At 47.7% G+C, this 6,320-nt stretch overlaps 1 pseudogene across 1 annotated transcript; it reads left to right on the forward strand.

Moving 5' to 3' along the window:
• The first annotated feature begins 4,538 nt into the window (after positions 1 to 4,538).
• Positions 4,539 to 5,386, forward strand: LOC309566935 (annotated as a pseudogene). The gene is made up of 2 exons: positions 4,539 to 4,779; positions 4,880 to 5,386. The product of its transcript is annotated as an uncharacterized misc_RNA (transcript).
• Positions 5,387 to 6,320: the final 934 nt, after the last annotated feature.

A 6,320-nucleotide genomic window follows, 5' to 3' on the forward strand; every position in this document is an offset into this window, starting at 1 on the left:
CACTCCACCCCAAAAAGATTGTGTTCACTGCACCCCACAAAGATTGTGTTCACTGCACCCCAAAAAGATTGTGTTCACTGCACCCCAAAAATGATTTTGTTCACTGCACCCCAAAAAGGATGTTGTTCACTGCACCCCAAAAAGGATGTTGTTCACTCCACCCCAAAAAGATTGTGTTCACTGCACCCCAAAAAGATTGTGTTCACTGCACCCCACAAAGGATTTTGTTCACTGCACCCCAAAAAGATTGTGTTCACTGCACCCCAAAAAGGATGTTGTTCACTGCACCCCAAAAAGGATTTTGTTCACTGCACCCCAAAAAGATTGTGTTCACTGCACCCCACAAAGGATTTTGTTCACTGCACCCCACAAAGATTGTGTTCACTGCACACCAAAAAGGATTGTGTTCACTGCACCCCAAAAAGATTTTGTTCACTGCACCCCAAAAAGATTGTGTTCACTGCAGCCCAAAAAGATTGTGTTCACTGCAGCCCAAAAAGATTGTGTTCACTGCAGCCCAAAAAGATTGTGTTCACTGCAGCCCAAAAAGATTGTGTTCACTGCAGCTCACACACAGAAAAATGGATGTGGATCACTGACACCTGCCTATCTCCAATCCCACACCACACAGCAATATCGATTGTAGTTTGTAGAACACAGTTTCCCTAAAATTCAGCAGACTCTGTCCCTAACAGGATTGAGAAGAGATCGTAGATCAGGATTGAGTGCAGACCCCACCCCCCACACAGCAATATCGATTGTAGTTTGTAGAAGACACTGACCCTATAATTCAGCAGACTCTATCCCTAAAATGCCTACAACTCGCCCTGCCTAAACACTCCGACCTGTCCCTCAATTCTATCCGGACACAAATGGTTTTTTCCTGCCTATCTTTCCCTAATCAGCAGCCAGCACGTTGATGTGTGCTCTGTCCCTGAATCTAAGCAGCATAATGACGCCGCTGCGGCTGCCTCGAACTTATAAAGACTTGGTCACATGCTTCAGACGGCCAATCACAGCTACTGAGACATTTGCAGGCATGGCTGGGATGGCTTAAGGCACACCAGTTAAACGATTGTTGATTGGCTGTTGAAAGCCCGCCATGAAAAGAGCGCCAAAGCATGCAAAACCCGGAAATAAAACGACCGAACACGGATTTTTACCCGAACATACAGTAAAGTGTCCGTGTCCGTGTTCGGGTACAAAAAATCCAATTATTCGGTACGAACACGAATAATACAGTCCGTGTTCGCTCAACACTACTTATAAGCAGTGTTGGAAGTAACTGCGTTTAAGTAAACGGCGTTACTTAACGCAGTTACTTTTCAGGGTAACGAGTAATCTATCAGATTACTCGTTCTGTCCCTGTAACGCCGCTGCCGCTACTTCCGGCTGCGTTACCGCAATTACATCTACCGCCACTAGAGGCAGTAGATGTAATTGTATTCCCCCTCTCCTCTATGACCGCTGTCCGCGGTCCTGGAGAGAGAAGAGGAGGAGACTCATCGAGTGAGTCACGTGACGTCGGTCGCACGATCTCACACAGCCAGCATGGCAGCAGCAGAGGACAGGCTAAGGGGAAGTCATCAATCATAGAGTCCGCAGTCCGGCGAGGCGATCCGACCCAGCAATTGCCGCCCAGGCACCCACAGTGCCAGTCTGCCAGTGCCACACTGTGCCTGCCAAGTGCCAACTTAGTGCCACTGCCAATATTATATAATTAATATATTATATATACAAGGAACTGGAAGTCTGTACTACTAGTAGTAGTCAACCAGTGGGCTGGGCAGTGCCAGACAGTAAGAGACCACCAGTTAGTCAGTCACACAGTTTAAAAACGATATAGCCCAGGCCAGGAGGAGACTCCACCACCACCACCACAGGGCAGTAGGGCACTGGGCAGCAGCAGCCAGCAGGAAGTCCACCAGTCCACCAACGCACACAGCCAGCCCAGAAGAGGAGAGGCCCCGAGGCCTGCAGGAGGACGGAGCCAGAGGTACCCGGACAACACCAGTGTGCCTGACAGGCCAGAGGCCACACCACCACCAGCAAGCCCAGCACAGCAGGTAACAAAAAAAAAAAAACCTCACAGACAGTCAGGACTCAGACCCCCACCAGCCACCACCCACCCACCAGCCACCCATCACACCACCACCAGTGTGCCACGTCACCACCAGTGTGCCAAGCGCCTACTCCACCACCAGTGTGCCACGCCACCACCAGTCAGGCAGCCGCCCACCACCAGTGTGCCGCCCACGTCACCACCAGTGTGCCAAGCGCCCACGCCACCACCAGTGTGCCAAGCGCCCACGCCACCACCAGTGTGCCACGCCATCACCAGCCAGGCAGCCGCCCACCACCAGTGTGCCACACCCACGTCACCACCAGTGTGCCACGCCATCACCAGTGTGCCAAGCGCCCACGCCACCACCAGCCAGGCAGCCACCCACACCAGTGTGCCGCCCACGTCACCACCAGTGTGCCACGCCACCACCAGCCAGGCAGTCACCCACCACCAGTGTGCCACACCCACGTCACCACCAGTGTGCCACGCCATCACCAGTGTGCCGCCCACATCACCACCAGTGTGCCAAGCGCCCACGCCACCACCAGTGTGCCACGCAGCCACCCACCACCAGTGTGCCACACCCACGTCACCACCAGTGTGCCACAGCCACGTCGCCACGCCATCACCAGTGTGCCACCCACGTCACCACCAGTGTGCCAAGCGCCCACGCCACCACCAGTATGCTACGCAGCCACCCACCACCAGTGTGCCACACCCACGTCACCACCAGTGTGCCACAGCCACGTCACCACCAGTGTGCCACGCCATCACCAGTGTGCCACCCACGTCACCACCAGTGTGCCAAGCGCCCACGCCACCACCAGTGTGCCACGCAGCCACCCACCACCAGTGTGCCACACCCACGTCACCACCAGTGTGCCACAGCCATGTCACCACCAGTGTGCCACGCCATCACCAGTGTGCTGCCCACGTCACCACCAGTGTGCCAAACGCCCACGCCACCACCAGTGTGCCACGCCACCACCAGCCAGGCAGCCACCCACCACCAGTGTGCCACACCCACGTCACCACCAGTGTGCCACGCCACCACCAGTGTGCTACGCCACCACCAGCCAGGCAGCCACCCACCACCAGTGTGCCACACCCACGTCACCACCAGTGTGCCACGCCACCACCAGTGTGCCACGCCACCACCAGCCAGGCAGCCGCCCAGCAGCAGCCAGCCAGTCCAGGCAGCAGCAGATACCAAAAAAAATAAAATACCACAGTCAGGAGGACTCAGGAGTTAGAACTCAGGAGTCAGACTCAGCTCAGGTCAGCCACCAGTGCAGTGCCACACCAGCCGTCAGCGACAATGGCGACGAGCTGGGTAAAATCAAAGTTAGCATTCTCGAACTGGAAGTACCGGCACTACTTCTCCCTAATTGAAATTAAAGGCAAGAATGTTTATGTAACATGCACGCTATGCCCAGGAAAAAAGACTTTATCCGCGTCTGCCTCAAGCAACTCAAATCTTATGAAGCACCTCACATCAACACATGCGAACATGACACTTGTTGCTGCTAACCCAACCCCGAATGCAGGTAGCGAAGGAGACAGACCCACTCTGTTAAAACAAGCAACGCTCGATTTTGCGAGTCAGCAACACGTGACCAAGCCCGAGCTAAATACATTGATTGCAAGGTATGTTGTTGAAAACATGCTCCCCCTGTCCACTGTGGTGTCTGAGTCATTCAGGGCTATCCTTGCTAAAATACCAATACGAGGAGGAGGAAAGGGGGTTGCCCCATGCCGAAACACTTTTGCTAAATTCATAGACAGTGAATATGAAAAAATGAATATTGAGCTCAAAACGTCATTTGAGGAGTTACAGTATATTTCAACTACAGCAGACATCTGGACTTGCCACAATAAAAGTTACCTGGGTGTGACAGCACATTGGATCAATCCAAATAACATGGAAAGAGAGAAAGCAGCTCTTGCCTGCAGACGGTTTAAGCGGCATCATAGTCATGACGCCATAGCACTTGAGCTTGACAATATACACTCAACATATGGGATAACACACAAAATCACAGCAACAGTGACTGATAATGGCTCTAATTTTGTTAAAGCATTTAAGAGGTACCAGCCACTTGAGGAAAGTGATTCTGAAGAAAACGATGACGATGAGGTGACATTTACAGACATTAATGATGCTCTGCATGCAACTGGTGGTGAGGATAATGATGGTGATGTGATCACTTTGCCCCCCCACAAGAGATGTGCATCACACACACTAAATCTGATTTCATGCACAGATGTGGACAAGTGGCTGCTCTCAAAATCTGCAACAAAGGCTGTTTATAGAAGTGCTACTGCCAAATGTACTGCCCTATGGAACAAGACTAGTCGATCAGCATTGGCTACTGAAACAGTTGATGAGTTGGTGTCAAAAAAGCTGCTTGTACCTTGTACAACACGATGGAATTCCTTCTATGATGCCCTGGCTCGAATCTGTGAAATATCTATGATAGACCTTAACACCATTTCTTCCAAATTAGGACTGACAGCGATAACAGAAAGGGAACTGAGGAAAGGAGTACTGTATTGCGATGAAGCCCCTTACAGTTGCCTTGGATATACTTCAGGGAGAAGAGAATTGTTTTCATGGTACACTCCTACCAACGATTGAAACATTAATGCTGAAAACAGAAGCCCTTCAAAGTGGCCTGCAAATCCTGAGGGACCTTCCTGAAGCCATAGTAACAGTAAGTTTAATTTAATATTTTATTATTTATTAAGTGAACATTGCTGTAGTACTCATATAATAATAAATACAACTGCTACTAATTATGATTATTATTTCAGGCTATCAAAACCAGATTTTCTGATGTCCTGGGAAATGAAGAGGCTATACTTGCTGCCGTAACGCTTCCGAAATTCAAGCTTCGCTGGCTGCGCTCACAGGAGTTAAAGGATAAGGCTAAGGCAAGTTTGCTGGCAGAGTGCCGAAGAATTGTCCTTGAAGAACCACAACAAGGTAACAACACCACATCTACACATCACACAGAGTCAGCCAAAGAGAACGATTTATTTTCCTTTGAGGAGGACGAGGAGGAAACCTCCTCTTCAGCAGCAGAAAACCAGGTGGCAGACTATATTAGATCTTCAACACAACACTTTAACTCTCTGTGTGGATTTTCTCTCATCAAGAATATTGCACTACGTTACAATGCTGCTACTCCATCTAGTGCACCTGTTGAGAGACTTTTCAGCCTGGGCAAGCTTGTCTTCTCTCCGAAGAGGAACAGACTGTCAGACAAAAGATTCGAAAAGCTTCTCCTCCTACGATACAACCACTGGTTTAGTTATTAGATGAGAGGAGTATAGATTAATGTATTGTTCATTTTCACTGAGAACGAACAACATGTTAATCTACATGGAGAGTTGGATAGTGTTCTGTTTCTTGTGCAGTATTATACTACTTAAAGGCCAGATTTTCCTCTGTTTCTTATTACACAGGTTTACAGTTGTGTGTCTTAGTTTTGCACTTGAATGCAAAGTGTGTGAACACTAAACATTATTTTTTTTCAATATTTAATTTTGTTACTGTACTGAATATATAAGAGTTGGATAGTGTTCTCTATAACGAACACTAACCAACTGTTAACTATTCAGTACAGTAACAAAACTTCTGTTTATTGTGCAGTAGGCCCAATATACAGTTACAGAGATTTGCACTAATGGCCAGGTTTTCCTTTGTTTCTTTTTACACAGTTCTACAGATACACAGATAATTGCACTAATAATTAAAGGTCAGATTTTCCTCTGTTTCTTATTACACAGGTTTACAGTTGTGTGTCTTAGTTTTGCACTTGAATGCAAAGTGTGTGAACACTGAACATTATTTTTTTTTCAATATTTAATTTTGTTACTGTACTGAATATATAAGAGTTGGATAGTGTTCTCTATAACAGAACACTATCCAACTCGTAACTATTCAGTACAGTAATAAAACTTCTGTTTATTGTGCAGTAGGCCTAATATACAGTTACAGAGATTTGCACTAATGGCCAGCTTTTCCTTTGTTTCTTTTTACACAATTATACAGATACACAGATAATTGCACTAATTAAAGGCCAGATTTCCCTTTGTTTCTTAAGAAACAAAGGAAAATCTGGGCTTTAATTAGTGTAATTAATTATCTGTATAATTGTGTAAAAAGAAACAAAGGAAAACCTGGACATTAGTGCAAGTCTCTGTAACTGTATATTAGGCCTACTGCACAATAAACAGAAGTTTTGTTACT

Source organism: Pelophylax lessonae (assembly GCF_965119305.1).
Source record: "Pelophylax lessonae genome assembly, chromosome: 11".
Lineage (NCBI taxonomy): Eukaryota > Metazoa > Chordata > Amphibia > Anura > Ranidae > Pelophylax > Pelophylax lessonae.